Raw genomic sequence first — 16,700 nt, 5'->3', positions numbered from 1 at the left:
TCTAGTGGAAAAAAAAAAATTCTCCTGTCAAAATACCACAATTTAATCAGACATGCAACTTTCCAAAACATCTTTCCTTTTTTTTTTTTTTTAAGAAGTCAGAAACACTCGATTTGGAGGAAAAAACCCAACAAAACTGCAAAAACATCTCCGAGATGGTCATAATTTCCATCCAGCTCTTTTCTGGGAGGAGACGAGAGGCTCCAGCAGCACAGCAGTCAGGGAAGGAAAAAAGGAAAGTTGTACGAGAAAGTTTAATTAAAGTGGGAGTAATTAGGTGCTGAGGAATCCCGAGGAGGACTTGGCACGGGATCAGTCTGGGCAGTGTCTTCCCGCTGGATGTCTCTGCCCTTGGCCAGATGGAGCTGTAATTTCGGTTACTGGTTAACCAGTTTGCCATGAAATTCCATTCTCCCAGCCTGGAACTCTGGGGATTCGACTCCAAGTCCAGAGGGATCAAAGCTGAGGGGAGCAACCCGATTTTCTGCTCCGCTGGAAATTCGGTGATTTTTCTATTCCGACCTAACATGACGTCAGGCTGTTTGGAGTTTCATGCTAAAAAAAAAAAAAAAAAAATCTCAGAAACAATTTTATCTCAGGTCGCAGGAATGTGTTACTGTGAGCAAAAATCGCTTTTTTTTTGTATCCTAAACAACATTTTAGCGTATTAACACAAGCGCTGCAGTTTGAAATCTAAATTTAAACCCGCCAGCAGCACAGCCCGTTCCAAGGCTGATAGGAGGTGTTGCAAAATCAACAACAACTGCTGATTCCGTGACCTCTGCTGCTGGTTTGGTGGTTTCAGAACAATCAGCGGGATTGTTTGGAGAGGATTGGGAAGGATTGGTTTGTAAAGGATGCTTGTCAACACTGGCTGTGGTTGTGACTGAGGGAAGGGAAGGGAAGGAAGGGAAGGGAAGGGAAGGGAAGGGAAGGGAAGGGAAGGGAAGGGAAGGGAAGGGAAGGGAAGGGAAGGGAAGGGAAGGGAAGGGAAGGGAAGGGAAGGGAAGGGAAGGGAAGGGAAGGGAAGGGAAGGGAAGGGAAGGGAAGGGAAGGGAAGGGAAGGGAAGGGAAGGGAAGGGAAGGGAAGGGAAGGGAAGGAAGGGAAGGGAAGGGAAGGGAAGGGAAGGGAAGGGAAGGGAAGGGAAGGGGAAGGGAAGAGAAGAGAAGAGAAGAGAAGAGAAGAGAGAGAGAAGAGAAGAGAAGAGAAGAGAAGAGAAAGAAGAGAAGAGAAGAGAAGAGAAGAGAAGAGAAAGAGAGAGAAGAGAAGAGAAGAGAAGAGAAGAGAAGAGAAGAGAAGAGAAGAGAAGAGAAGAGAAGAGAAGAGAAGAGAAGAGAAGAGAAGAATCTTGTTTTGTCCCTTTACTCCAGGAATTCCCTGGCTGCTCTGGTGGTTCTGAGCTCTCCAGCCCCAGCTGATGGGTCAGTTTTCCATCAGGAGCTGCTGGCCAGGGGCCTGGGGCTGCCCTGGGTGGTTTTGCTCTGAAGGCCACGCTTCAGTTGTGTCTGCCATCCCCTGGATGCCACAAACCCCCTCTTTGTCCCTGGAGATAAAGGAAAGCAGGGAGAAAACAAGATGGGAACAGAGGAGGTGAGAGGAGTCGGCTCCCCACGGGTTTTTTTACTATTTATAACCTCAGGGATTCCTCAAAATAGCCCTGGCTGTGCTCTCAGGGTGGTTTTCTCTGGCATGAATCATGTGGAGATGGATGCACATTCCTGCTGCTCAGCATTCTCTGCTTATCCTGGGGTCTCACCTGCTGAGGGACAACCTCGGCCCTGGGGGAGCTGAAAACCCAAAAATCCTCTTTAATCCCCACCAGACTCCTCCCTTTGAGCACTGAGGCCACATCCAGTGACAGCCTGGGGGCAGACCCAGACCTTGCCCCCAGCTGGGTCCATCCCCTTGGGGCCCAGCTGGTGCCACATCCCGAGGCTCCTGGAGGGGGGGAAGCTCAGCCCCCAACACTGACCCCAGCTGTCACCCCTGGGGGGACACCAGCCCTGGGAGTGTCCCACAAACTCAAGGATGTGGCTCGTGGGGCCATGGGCTGGTGGCTGGAGTGGATCTTGGAGGGCTTTTCCAACCCTGCCAGGTCTGATTCTGTGATCAGGGCACAGGGCCAAGCCCGGGGGGGCTCACAGGGCCAGACCCAGCCCAGGGATGGTCACAGGGCCAGACCCAGCCCAGGGATGGTCACAGGGCCAGTCCCAGCCCTGGGGGGCTCACAGGGCCAGTCCCAGCCCAGGGATGGCTCACAGGGCCAGTCCCCAGCCCAGGGGTCTCACAGGGCCAGTCCCAGCCCTGGGGGGCTCACAGGGCCAGTCCCAGCCCTGGGGGGCTCACAGGGCCAGTCCCAGTCCATGGGGGGCTCACAGGGCCAGTCCCAGCCCAGAGATGGCTCACAGGGCCAGTCCCAGCCCATCCAGGGGGTTCTTGGCATCCAATCCCGATGGAAATGTAGAGCCCAAGTGCAGCTTTGAGTGCTGGGAGCAGGGAACAGCCCCCTTAAATCACGTTCTCAAGCAGCTGGAGCGAAGTCCCAGGAAATTCAGTCATCCTCAGAATGGCCCCTGCCTCTTTTTTTTTTTCAGGCTCTTCCTAAGGAAATTCTGGATAATTTCACTGAAACCCAAATAACCCCCAGCCCTCTGAGCCCTGCTCCTCCAGTGCCCCCAAAGTGCTCCCACCACGGCTCCCCCTGAGCCTCAGGGCATCCCCTGTGCTCCTACACAGCTCAGTCCCTGTGTCCCTCTGTCCCCTGGGCTCAGCTGTCACAGCTGCAGCTCAGGTGTTCCTCTCACTGCCCTCCCCAGACCCAAATATCCACTTCTCCCTCCTCAATAACCCCCATCCCTCTGCTACAGAAACTGCCAAACCTTCTGAGCTGATCATTACCCAGCAAAATGGAAAAATGAGGTTCAGCCCCGTTTCTTTCTGCTACTCTTGCTCCAGAGCCCTGGGAAAGGCCCAAACACTGATTTTTCAATTTTAGGCTTCTTCTGCCAGCGTGGCAAGACGAGGATGCTTTAGGAACATGGATTTTCAGACGTGCTTTTGTCTTGGATGGTAAATCCTTAGAGAAGGCCCAGCCTGAGCAGAGAGCTGCCTAAACCAGTGGGAAATGCAGGGGATGGGGTTGTGCACCAGGGGAATGTGAACTGGGAGTGTTCTCTGGAGGTTCAACACCAGAACTGCTCATTTATCCCAGGAAAAATGAGGTACTGGAAGAAAAGAGGCCTCAAGGGCTCTTCCCACACTACCCAGTAACCCATTTACTCCCAAACTTCTGTTTCAGCCAGTGTTTAGTGCAAGCTCCAAGGCAAGACACAAAAAAATCCCATCCCAGAAAATCTCATTTCTCCTTCCCAGGGGGAAGAGCCCGGGCACAAAGCAGGTGAGGTAATTCCCACCTGGCCTCTCCCCCAGCCTGGAACCGCGGGGCTCCGAGGCTGCTGCACTCACACACGTCTCAGGGCTCGGCCCTGCCTCTTTTGTGTGGCTTTGGCAAGCCCTGCACATGCCCGATGGGCGGCTCTTGCCAAAAAACCAGCGAGCGGGGCACGCCCGGCGTGCGAGGCTCGGCGGGGCTGCGGCCCCGGCGGCTCCCGTGTGCACAGAGCGCGATCCAGAGCGGATTAAGCGCTCAGCCCTGGCAGGAGGCACCTGAAGAAACCTAAAACCTGAGGTGCCACCTCACGCTGGAGGTGCCCGGTGCTGACATTCCTCCCCAGGAGGAATGGGGACTGTCACCACGCAGGTGCCCGCGGGCACAGCCTGCACGGGCTACGTGCACGTCCTCATGGCATTCCTGGGGCTGCTCTCCCCTGTCCTGGCACGGCACAGCTGTCCCCTGGTGATCCTCAGGGTTTCAAGCTCTGCTCTTCAGAATTTCAAGTTGTGCTCTTCAGAGTTTCGAGTTCTGCTCTTCAGAATCTCCGAATTGTTCAGGTTGGAAAAGCCCCTCAAGGGTTTTGGGGTTTCACCCCGTGTTCCCCACCAAGCCCTGTCCTCAAGTGCAGCATCCCCTCAGTGTTTGAACTCTTCCAGGGGTGGAGACTCTCCCACTGCCCTGGGCAGCAGTGCCAATGCTTCACTGGCCTTTCCATAAAGAAATTTTCCCTGAGATCCAATTTAAACTCTTTGTGGCACAAGATGAGGCTGTTTTTTCTCATCCTGTGAGAAGGGAGCACCCGCCTGTCCCCTCCTGTCAGGGACTTGTGCAGAGCCACCAGGTCCCCCCTGAGCCTCCTTTTCTCCAGGCTCAGCCCCTTTCCCAGCTCCCTCAGCCCCTCCTGGGGCTCCAGACCCTTCCCCAGCTTTGTTCCCTGGACTCACTCCAGCCCCTCCAGGTCCTCAGTGTTTCAAATCCAGGACAAGGCACTTTGTGAGGGGCTGTTTTCCCTCCTTAGGAAGTAACTCGAGCTCCCAAGGCTCCAGTTTGCACCTGGTGACCAGAAGGGGAATTCTCATCACCGACAGGAGGATAAAACACGGGTGGGGAGAAGCTGCAGCTCTCCCTGCTTGTCCAGCACACCTGGTTCACCTGCAGAGCTTGCACCTCCACACCTGTTTGCTAAAACCCCTCTCCAGAGCCCTCCTGCTCCTCTGGGAGCACCTGAGGGTGCCTGGGCAGGCTCTGCTCTCCGTTCAGGGAAGGAGTTCAGCAGCACAGGGCAGAGATTAACTCTGGCAGGGCTGGAAAGCAGGGTGGGGATTGGATGGATCCCCAAAAACCAAAAAAAACCCCAACTGTGCCTGAGGACAGGAGCAGTGCTGAGAGGATTATCCCTGCAGGGTCTCTCCAGCAGAGGGGTTGGCCCAACCTGGGCTTCTCCAGGGGGCTTTGAGCCAGCAGGGGGTTTTGTTGTTTAGGAGAACAAAAAAGAATCACAGAATCACTGGAGTGGAAGAGACCTTCAAGATCATCGAGTCCAACCCAGCCCCAACACCTCAACTAAATCCTGGCACCGAGTGCCACATCCAGGGATTGTGACTCCACCACTCCCCAGGCAGATCATTCCAGTACTTTATCACCCTTTCTGTAAAAACTTTTCCTAATATCCAACCTATATTTCCCTTGGTGCAGCCTGAGGCTGTGTCCTCTTGTTCTGTCAGCGCTGCCTGGAGAAGGAGACCAACCCCCGGCTGTCACCCTACAACAGAACAGAACAAAAGTAGTTTTCATGAGAGGAGCGTGTGAGTGAGTGTGGGAGGATGACGCTGTTTTACACCACAACGACACAGACTCCGAGATTCAGAAGGCTGAAAATGACTCCTCTACTTTTGGGATGTGTCTCCCTTTTACACTCTTCTACTCAGACCAATCTGATTGGTGAAACAAAGGCAAAACCTCTTCACTCACATTGGTCAGACCAGAGGGACATCAAGAAGTCCCTCCTAGGGAAAGGAATGGATAACAAAGTTACAGTTACAAAAACATCTCTCCTGTTTACAGAAAATTCCCTGGGAAAAGAATTTCAGAAAACCAAAACACCTCAGGCACGAACCAGGGCTACATGTGTGCTCCCTAACCCGCAGGGAAGGGAGCAAGAATTGGCTGCCTGAGCTGAACTCCAGCACTGCTGGGGACAGGGACACATTACACACACACACACATACACAGGGGCCCTGGGAAATCTCCTGTGCCCCAAATCCCCGCAGAAATCCCACAGCTGAGGGGGCAGAAGGTGTTTGCAGGTGCAGTGCAAGGCTGGGGGGTGGCTGGTCACAAACTGGTCCCCACTGGGCTGGAGGCAGCGAGGAGAGCTCAGCCTGCTGAGGGGATGTTGGAGCAGCTGCTGAAGGTGAAGTCTGGGGAAGGCCTTGAATGATCAGGCTGCAAATTAAAGGTAATTGGGTGTTATCACTCCTTGGAGCTGACTTAGGTTGGAAATTCATGGAATTACGGAATGGGTTGGGTTGGGAGGGACATTAAATCTCACCCAGTGCCACCCCATCCATGGGCAGGGACACCTCCCACTGTCCCAGTGTCCAGCCTGGCCTTGGGCACCGCCAGGGATCCAGGGGCAGCCACAGCTGCTCTGGCAATTCCAGCCCAGCCCCTGCCCACCCTCGCAGGGAACAATTCCCAGTTCCCAATCTCCCATCCAGCCCTGCCCTCTGACACTGGGAAGCCATTCCCTGTGTCCTGTCCCTGCAGGCCTTGTCCCCAGTCCCTCTGCAGCTCTCCTGGAGCCCCTTTAGGCCCTGCCAGGGGCTCGGAGCTCTCCCTGGAGCTTCTCCTCTCCAGGGGAGCACCCCCAGCTCTCCCAGCCTGGCTCCAGAGGGGCTCCAGCCCTGGAGCAGCTTCAGCTTCCCCACCCCGTTACTCTGTGCAAGCCAAAGCAAATCCCAGGCTGAGGTGCAGCACTGGGTTTTGTGATACTGGCTGACCTCAGAAGTGCATCAGCACCAGACATAGGAATATGATTGCTAATCTTATTAAAGTACTCATGAAATTCACAGGTTCTGGAATTGTATGGTTTGAGAGGAGGCTTCTTAGCCTGTGTAGCTTTAACATAAAACTGTGAAGCCCAAATCCTAACTCAGAAACAAATGTAATTATTAGAGGAGCTCTCCAGCCACTTCTAGAGGAGAATTTGGTGATGGAGCCTGAAGGTGATGGCCTGAATTCCTTCTGGAGCAACACCTGTGGTTGCTGCAGTGAAACCCCCTAGGAGAGGGCCAGGGACAGCACCCAGGGCACGGCTGGAGCTGGGCCAGGGCAGGGAAAGGTTCTTCCCCCAGAGGGTGCTGGGCACTGCCCAGGCTCCCCAGGGAATGGGCACAGCCCCGAGGCTGCCAGAGCTCCAGGAGCCTTTGGACAGCGCTCCAGGGATGCCCAGGGGGGATTGTTGGGGGCTCTGGGCAGGGCCAGGGGCTGGGCTGGATGATCCCTGTGGGTGCCTCAGCTCAGAGTGTTCTGTGGCTCTGTGATCCCTAGCACAGGTTTGCAGTAGGCTCCAGGTTGGAGCAGCCTGGGATGTCCCTGGATGACTTTTAGTGTCCCTCCCAACAAACCTCACTTGGGTTTGCAGTTGGTTTCAGGACCCTCACTCAGGTTTGAGGTGGGTTTCAGGACCCTCACTGAGATTTGAGGAGGATTCCAGGACTCTCACTGAGGTCTGAGGTGGGTTCCAGGACCTCGCAGCTGCTGGTATCTCCTCACAGAGCCCCTGAGTGTCCCTGGGCTGTGCCTGGTGCTGGGACGGGGCAGACCTGGAGCACACCTGGGGCACAGCAGAACCTCCCCCAGGTGATGCTGCCCAGCACGTAGATGTGAGAAGAGCCATGGGAGGCTCCACGTTCCTCAGCTGCCAGCAGGCAAACACCTCCGTGTGGTCAATCCAAAAGAAAAAAAAGAAAAAAAAAGAAAAAAAAAAGAAAAAGCATTTTAATCCACTGAGATGCTTCGTTTGGCCTTGACATAAAGCTCCGAGAGGGGATAAAAGCTTCTGGGAGGACAGGCCCGATGGGAGGATTATCGGCGGCGCTTTGGGAAAGGCTGGCACTTTGCAAACACTCCCAGGAGGGAACAAAAGCATCTCTTGCGGTGAGCGCTGCGTGCCCCGGGCCCTCTGCAGCCCGCTGATATGCAAATCCCGGCACGGCGGCTGCGCTTGGCACCTTCTCGGCACCAATTTTGGGCATGGCTGGGTGCGGGACTCGGGGCTGAGTCAGCGCGGAGGAATGACGGGCGCTCTTTGTTCGGGCGCCGCAGAAACACGGACGTGCCGGGGGACAAAGGCGGCGCTGGCAGCGGGGGAACAGCCCGGCCCGGGAGGGAGGGGACACAACCGGCCCTGGAGAGCGAGCAGGGACGGGACAGCGAGGGACAGGGCCGGGTCCGCGAGGCTCGGCTCACCTGGGGGTGCTGAGCTCACCTGCGGGGTGTTACACTCACCTGTGGGGTGCTGTGCTCACCTGGGGGATGTTACATTGACCTGTGGGGTGTTTTATTCACCTGGGGGTGCTGTGCTCATCTGTGGGTGCGGAGGTCACCTGTAAGGTGTTCACTCACCTGTGGGGTGTTATATTCACCTGTGGGGTGTTCACTCACCTGTGGGTGCTGTGCTCACCTGTGGAGTGTTTTACTCATCTGTGTGGTGCTGAGCTCACCTGTGGGATTTTATTCACCTGTGGGGTGTTACACTCACCTGTGGGTTGTTTTACTCATCTGTGGGGTGTTCAGTCACCTGTGGGGTGTTGTGCTCACCTGTGGGCTGTTCACTCACCTGTGGGGTGCTGAGCTCACCTGTGGAGTGTTACATTCACCTGTGGAGTGTTTCACTGACCTGTGGGGTGTTGTGCTCACCTGTGGGGTGTTACAATCACCTGTGAGGTGCTGTCCTCACCTGGGAGGTGCTGAGGTGTGTCAGAGTCCTGTGAGGGATGACGATCTGGAGCTCACAATCGACTCAATCACCAAGAAACTCCTGATGAAAGCGAACGTTTAGTGGAGAAGGGAAGGAAACAGTGATTCCATTCCCATTTGTGGGTGACGAAGTGCCCAATTTTAACCCAGAGCGGCAAATCTCAGTTTGATTCTTCTCCTCACTCCGCGCCTTTGTCCCGTTCTGAAGTGGATAAAGATCCGTGCAGGAGGCCTTTGCTGCTGCTTTCCAGGTCCTGAATTCCTGATCCTCCAGCAGCCCTTGGCATCATGAGTGGGAAGGCCAGGGAGGCTGGGCATGGTCCTTCGGCAGAAATCCCTGGACAGGGCAGGAAAAGGCTTCCCTTGGCCCCTCTGACCATGTCTCCTGCTCCACACCGAGGCACAGGCTGAGTGTTTGGGTATAAACGCCTGATCTGTAAAAATCCCCACTCAGGGGGATGGATTTGTCCCTGTTCATGGCAGGAGAAAATCTTCAAAGCCCATCCCAACCCACAGCAGTCTGTGATTCCCTGAACCCCAAACCTGGATCCCTTCCCTGCCCGGGGAGAGCATTTCTGGGCTCGTGCTCTCGCCGTGGCTCCCTGGAATGGTCACATTTCCCCCTTCCAACAGCCACCCCAAGGTGAAAGGCATTTTCTGCAGGTTCTCCAGGCTTACACGGGCACCTGTGGTGCTTCCCTGGCCTCTGGAATTTAAACCCTGGGGTATAAATCAGCCCTGACACCTCGAGATGCCCACTGGAGTTGGGCAGGGGGGAATTCCTTGGAGGATGAGAAGGGACCTGCCCCAGTCCGAGCCTCACGGGGTAATGAGAAGCCCAGAAGAGCTGGAGGAATCTCAGGAAGATCAATATCAATCCCCAGGGGATGCCCCGAGGAGGCAGAAGGCCCCTGGGGGGTCTCATAAATGCTGCTCAGTGTTTGCTTTGCTCCTCACTCCAACCTGGGACAGTCCTGCCCTGGAATCTGCTCCTGCTTTGTTCCTGCAGCCTGGCCAGGATCCCAGTCCCTCCTCAGCCTGGCCAGTCAAGTGTGGGACTGTGAGGGACCAGGAAAAAGGGCACAGTGCAGCTGGAACCCCGGATAATCTGCCGGGATGTGGGAAATGCTGTGGCCAAGGGGCAGAGGGAACCACGTCCAGCCCCATGGCCCCTCCTGGGAGCAGCTCCAGCCCCAGCACTGCCCTCAGCCCATCCCTGCCGTGCCTCCTCTCAGCTGGCACCACCTCAGCCATCCCAAACTCAGCACTCTTACGGAGGAATTACGGCCAGACAAGGCCCAGGGCTGCCAGAAGGAGCTCAGCCCCTCCTGGAGCAGGAAAAGGGGGACCAGCCACCACCTGGCAGCCACCAATGCAGCCTGAGCGGCTTTTTGGGGTGACACAGAGCCATGAACCGCTGGAAAAGCCAGCAGGGAAGAGATTTCAGCCCTTCCACACAGCCCCAAGCCCAGCTGCCTCAACCCACGACCTGTCCTGCAGCTGCACAGCATCACCTTGCCTTGCCTTCCCACGGACGGGCTGGAAAGCTCCGAGTAGACTGGATGGGATATTCGGTGTCTTAGTTTGGAAAAACAGGTGTGTGCCAGGGAAAGCTGCAGCTTCCCTTGGCATGGAGAATGGAAACCCCCTCCCTCTGAATTGTTATAATTTTGAAATTAAGGGACTTTCAGGCAAAGATCTGGGAATAGGAATAACAGTTCCTTACTGGGAATGTTAAAAATACAAAAAAAACAAGCAAACAAACAACAAAAGAAAACCCTGCCCAGGTCAGAACACGCCCTGACCCCGTGTTGGTCAGGCTGTTGGTGTCAGCCCAGCCAAGTCCTCCTGCAGTGACAGATGTGGTTCTGCTGGAGCAGAGATGATCCTGGAGAAGGCTCCAGTGGTGCTGAGATGGGTCCGCTCTCCCTCTGGGAATCCAGTGCACACAGGCTGTGCTGGCGTTCTGAATGCCAGCTTTGATCCAGGCGGGAATGCTGGGCTCCTCCCCCTGGGTGGAGCCTCTCCCCATGGGATGATGGGATTGTATCAGCCCTGCAGTGAGCCTGGATGGTCCATGAACAGCAGAGATCCCCTGGAGGGAGGATGGGTCCTGGAAGGGATAAAGAACACGGCCCCGGCTGCTTTAACAGCTGCCCGGTGACAGAAGGCACCGCCCCCTCCCCTGGAGTTCTGAGGGATGGGTCATACAAGAGATAAAGAAAACACCTCCCCAACCCATTCCAACAGATGCAAATAGAAATACACACTTCTGGTTACATATGGCAACCCAAGATATTAGGAAAATTCTTCACATAAAAATGTTGTCCAGCCCTGGCACAGCTGCCCAGGGCAGTGATGGGATCAGCATCCCTGGGACTGTTCAAAGAACAGGTAAATGTGGCACCTGGGGGGCCTGGGTGCCTTTGAGACATTGGGGGAATGGTTGGGCTGAGAGGGTTTTTCCAGCCTCAGTGATTCCATGATTCCATGATTAATCACCCCAGACCCAGGAGATCTCAGTGGCACCTGCCCTGTGCCCAGCCCAGCCCTCCCTGCCCTGCAGGTGTTGCAGCCACACCACAGCTGTGACAGGATTTGGCACAGGGATATCAGAGCTGGCCTGGCCCTCCTTGTCACTCCTGAGAATCTCTGGGGAAAGCAGTGAAATTTCCAGAGGGTGGCACTTGAATCAGACACCCAAATCAGCAAACTGACAGCCTGGGAGAGCTGGGGGTGCTCCCCTGGAGAGGAGAAACTCCAGGGAGAGCTCCGAGCCCCTGGCAGGGCCTAAAGGGGCTCCAGGAGAGCTGCAGAGGGACTGGGGACAAGGCCTGCAGGGACAGCACACAGGGAATGGCTTCCCAGTGCCAGAGGGCAGGGCTGGATGGGAGATTGGGAACTGGGAATTGTTCCCTGCCAGGGTGGGCAGGGGCTGGGCTGGAATTGCCAGAGCAGCTGTGGCTGCCCCTGGATCCCTGGCAGTGCCCAAGGCCAGGCTGGACATTGGGGCTGGGAGCAGCCTGGGACAGTGGGAGGTGTCCCTGGGGGTGGCACTGGGTGGGATTTAGGGTCTCATCCAGTGGGAAGATGTCACACCTTTGCCACACCTGATACAATCCCCAAGGTGAGCCTTGCCCTGCAATTCCAGGGAGGTCAGGGTATGGATAAAACCCAGGTGGGTTCGTTCATTCTCATGTCCCATTCATTCATTTACTGCTGAGCGACTGCACAAAGCTGATATAACACACAATTTTAAAAATTCTATTTATACAGCAATTAAAAACTACCCCGAGAATAAAAGAAAGGGGAAAAAAAGGCCTAAACATGTCGATTTTTGACATCAGGGACTGTTCAGCCTTTAGCTCATGGACAGCTGGGGTCAGCCCAGGGAGCCTGGGAAGGCTGAGCAGGAAAAGGAGCCACAACACCGAAGGTGAACTATCAGCTCCTGGCTGAGGTGGAGGATTTGGAGGTCTCAGGGATATCCGGGGGGATGGATGCTGAATTCAGCAGCACCGACATCACCTGGATTCCTCATTTCGTGCTGGGGTGAGCGGGCTGTGGGTGCGGGACGTGCTCGGGGCGGCGGAGCTGCGGGAGGCTGCGCGCCTGGCTCCGATGGCAGCGGACTGGCAGCGCTTCAGAGCGAGCCGAGCAGCTTTGTCTCCTTTGTGGGAGGTGTGAATGAGCCGCCCGGAGCCGCTGAAGGCTTCCCCGTGCCAGTTATTGGCAATCTGCCGGCTATAAATAGCTGCTGCCTCATCCCGCCGCCGCTGAGTTATCGCCCTGCTCACGTTCCCCGCTCCATGACACGCTTCTGGTTTGCCCGCTCCATCCCGGTGATGCAAGGCAGCCCCAAAAAAACCCACACCACCTCCCACGTGTCCCGGCTGCGGGAGGCAGCGTGGGCTCTGCAGGGCACCCCGGCTCGGGGCAGAGCTCCAGGAAACGCTCCGTGGAAAGCCAGGCAGGTTCCAAGCTCTGTCCCCATCCATCTGCAGGGAGGGAGGCAGTGGGAGACTGGCAAAAGCCGGGAGATTTCTCCCCGTGCCCATCAGCCAGGGGGTTTTCAGATTTTTGGGTCATTTTCCTGGTTTTTCCCCCTGTATTTTGGGGCAGAGGCTGTTCCAAGAGCACCGTGGAGCTCAGCAGATCCCACTGGGGAAATCCCCCCGTGTCCACAGCCTGTTTGTAAACGTTCCCAGCTGGCACAGACCAACCACGGCGCTTTTCCCTCTGAGCTGCTTCGTTCCCTCAGCCAGGCAGCCCCCCTCGGTTTGGGGACCTGCCTTCCCGTGCTTCGGAGAGGCAACAAGGCGCAACAGCAGCTGGGATTGAGCAGGGATGGGCCAAGGAAGTGGCTGGAATTGCTGAACCACTCCTCCCCCCACCTCCGGGACACCAGGCACCTCCTCTGGGCTGTCTGTGCCACTCAAGGCCAGCAAAGCCACCCTGGGCTGGGTTTGGGGCCCCAGGTCCCTGTCACACCCTGTTTCCAGCACTCCTTTGCACTCACAAGGCCCTGGGGGTGCAGAAGGGCCGTGGAGGTTCTCACCCTCCTCTGGTGATGTTCTGTTGTTTGCTGTAGGTCTGGGAGCTTTGTCCAGCCAGACATCCCAAGAGTGAAGGAACGTTGTGTCACACAGAGGCAAAGCCAGGGGCCCTCTGCAGATCCACTCTGGATCCTCTGCGGTGTCCCTCCTCATTCCCTCTGGATTCTCTGCTGTGTCCCTCCTCTCTTCAGATTCCCTCTGGATGCTCTGCTGTGTCCCCACTCTCTGCAGGTCCCCTCTGGATGCTCTGCTCTGTCCCTGCTCTCTGTAAACCCCCTCTGGGTGCTCTGCTGTGTCCCCAAGGCAGCAGATGCCAGCAGCTGGTCCCAGGCAAGGCCCCCTCCCCACATTCCCATCCCAGCCCCGGTTCCAGGTGCAGAGCCAGGAGCTCTCAGCACCAGGAGGCCCCTGGGCTGAGGTTTCCCTCTCCTGGGCCAGCCCCAGCCCCTCGCTGTGCTGAGGGGAGTTTCTGGCAGAATCAACCACAATTCTTGGACCACCACCAGCAGCTTTGACTCTGCCCGGGCCAAATTCCCACAAGGGCCCCTTTGCCGCTTCCATGTTGGCAGTGGCCAGGGTCTCTGGAGAGCAGACTGGTCCAAGTTGGGATCTGTTTCAGATAAACAGTGTTGGGTTATGGCCCGTGCCCCACAGCCTCAGCCAGCCCCAAAGGCAAACCCCAGCCATGACCCCAGCTCTCCTGGGGGTGGCTGTGGCCCCACCAGGGGTGGAGGACACCGGGAAGTCCTTAAGTCCAAGAGAAACATCAAGAGGGGGATATTTTCCCTTGGATTGTGGCGTTGCAATGAGCAGTTGCTCCTGGTGTGATTTTAGGAGCAGGCAGGATAATTTTGGATAGTGACGACTCCCACCTGCAGGATAATTTCAGGTAGAGGTGATTCTCACCTGCAGGATAATTTTGGCTAGAGGTGACTCCCACCTGCAGGACAATTTTGGCTAGAGGTGACTCTCACCTGCAGGATGATTTTGGATAAAGGTGACTCCCAGCTGCAGGGTAATTTCGGGTAGAGGTGACTCTCACCTGCAGGATGATTTTGGACAGAGGTGACTCACCTGAAGGACAATTTTGGATAGTGGTGCCTCTCACCTGCAGGACGGGACTGTGCTTCCCTGTCTCATTATTATTGAGAAGGGAAACTCATTTGGGATAAATTGAACAACTCCTCCTTTCTTCCCCCGCAGGAGGAACAGGAGCAGGAACTGCCCGTGTGGAGCCACGGCTGATCCCAGGAATGGACACGGAGCCTTTTTCCAGGGAGGCTCCCCGGGCTCCAGGACAATCCGAGGACTGATGGCAGCAATCAGGGGAGCCCAGCAGCAGCCAAGAGTTCGGAGACAGCAGCCAGAGCCAAGCCGAACGTTTCCACGCCCAGGGATCCCACTTGGGAATGCAGAGCTCCAGCTGGGGTGGGGGTTCCGTGGAGCCTTTCTGGGCCATCCTGGGCAGGAGGGTGGAATTCCATGGAGGACACAGCTCAGGGAGACCTGGATCAACCCCCGGAGCATTCACCCAGGGCTGTGCTGCAGCTGGGGCTCCTGGGAGTGGTGATGACGCACATTTAGTGTTTTTCGGGTCTCCTGGTGATGAGTGTACAAGTGATCCCAGGGAGAGGGTTCGGTATTGATCCTTTTCCATTCTCAGGGCTCACACAAAGCGTTTGTGGGTGATTTGAGTGAGTAAAGGATGATTAATGCTCTCTAGGACTGGCTCTGGCAGAGAGACTCATTGAGCCCACAAAACCAGCAGCAATGACACCGCTCCTTTCTCATTTCATTCTGAGAAAAAAATACAAGTTTAGGGTTCATTTAGAACCATAAAATTTCATCAGCTGATGAATATTTTTTTTTACCTGATTTTTAAGGCTCCGGGATAAATCAGTACCACATCACTGGTACTGTGGCAGATGTGATTTAGGAACCTCAGAATGGTTTGGGTTGGAAAGGAAATTTAAGCGTCATCCAATGCCACCCCCAGCCATGACAGGGACACCTCCCACTGTCCCAGGCTGCTCCCAGCCCCAATGTCCAGCCTGGCCTTGGGCACTGCCAGGGATCCAGGGGCAGCCACAGCTGCTCTGGCAATTCCAGCCCAGCCCCTGCCCACCCTCCCAGGGAACAATTCCTTCCATATATTTAACCTTGATTTCCCCTCTTGTTTGAAACCCTTGCCTGCTGTCCTGTCACTCCAGTTCCTGATGGACAGTCCCTCCCCACCTTCCTCAGAACTCCTTGAGATCCTGGGAGGGGCTCTGAGCTTTCCCCACGACCCTCTCCTCTCCAGGCTCATCAGCCACACCTTTATTCCGCCACAGAAACAAATGCTTTCCTAAATTAAGGATTTTCCAGCAGATGAAGCCTCTTCCCAGTGCTCTTTGGCATTTTGCTTCAAACATTGCCTTGTGCTCCCAGTGCAGGTGACCTGGCTGGGTGGCCACTCACACAGAGGGAGTGTCCTGGTTTGGGAAGACAGGTGTCTGCCACGGAAAAGTGCAGCTTCCCTCTCCCTACAAATTATTATAATTTTGCAATTAAGGGGCTTTCAGGCAAAGATACAGGAATAGGAATAACAGTTCTTTACTGGGAATGTTAAAAATACAAAAAAAACAAGCAAACAAACAACAAAAGAAAACCCTGCCCAGGTCAGACCACGGCCTGACCCCCCATTGGTCAGGCTGTTGGTGTCAGCCCAGCCAAGTCCTCCTGCAGTGACAGATGTGGTTCTGCTGGAGCAGAGATGATCCTGGAGAAGGCTCCAGTGGTGCTGAGATGGGTCCGCTCTCCCTCTGGGAATCCAGTGCACACAGGCTGTGCTGGCGTTCTGAATGCCAGCTTTGATCCAGGCGGGAATGCTGGGCTCCTCCCCCTGGGTGGAGCCTCTCCCCATGGGATGATGGGATTGTATCAGCCCTGCAGCGAGCCTGGATGGCCCATGGACAGCAGAGATCCCCTGGAGGGAGGATGGGTCCTGGAAGGGATAAAGGACACGGCCCCGGCTGCTTTAACAGCTGCCCAGTAACACCTCCCCACCCGGTTCCAGCAGATGATGACAGGACACACACCCTGGTTAATCCTGCACTGCAGCCCCAGACAGTCACTCCTCACTCACCAGGGGCAGCTCCTGCATCCCTTTTCCAGCATTTCCCTGGAGGAGCCTCCCCAGCCCCTATGCCCAGCCAGCAGAGAACAGCTGGCTCCACAGCTGGAGCGTTCCGGTGGTGGAGTTGGAGCAGCTGCCAGTGGGCAGGGCTGGGAGGATGCAAATGGGAAGGGAAGAACAGGGAAAATCCTCATCCCAGGTTGTGTCTGAAGGGCTGAGCCTTTGGCAGCTTTAAACCAGACCCTTGGCACAAGGCTGGCCCTAAATCCCTTATGGGACCCTACAGAAATTATTCCTATTTCCTAAAGCTCTTGGGGTGTGTGATGGAGGGACAGAGACTGAAAGAGTGTCACTGTTTATTCCTGTTTAAGGACACATTTGCATTTCTTTGAGGTGACAAAGTGCCACTGGGAGCACAGAGGGGTGTGCCACCAGCCCAGGGCACATCCATGGGTTTTCCCAAGGAACAACCAGTGTTTCTCCCAGTTCCTCCCAGTCCCCTCTTGTCCGGGCTGTTGTCCCCCTCTCAGAGCTGGCATTTCCCAGCAGGAGCTGTGGTGCAGCCCAGTGTCACCCACACCTTACAGGGCCCCCCAGGGGCACGGCTGGGTCAACAAAGCTCTGCAGGGACTTTCCCAGTCCCCCTCC

The sequence above is a fragment of the Chamaea fasciata genome, unplaced genomic scaffold (assembly GCF_029207755.1).
Source record: "Chamaea fasciata isolate MVZ Bird 193981 ecotype frontalis unplaced genomic scaffold, bChaFas1.0.hap1 SCAF_26, whole genome shotgun sequence".
NCBI classification, from domain to species: domain Eukaryota; kingdom Metazoa; phylum Chordata; class Aves; order Passeriformes; family Sylviidae; genus Chamaea; species Chamaea fasciata.
Note: the sequence above shows the minus strand (reverse complement) of the source record.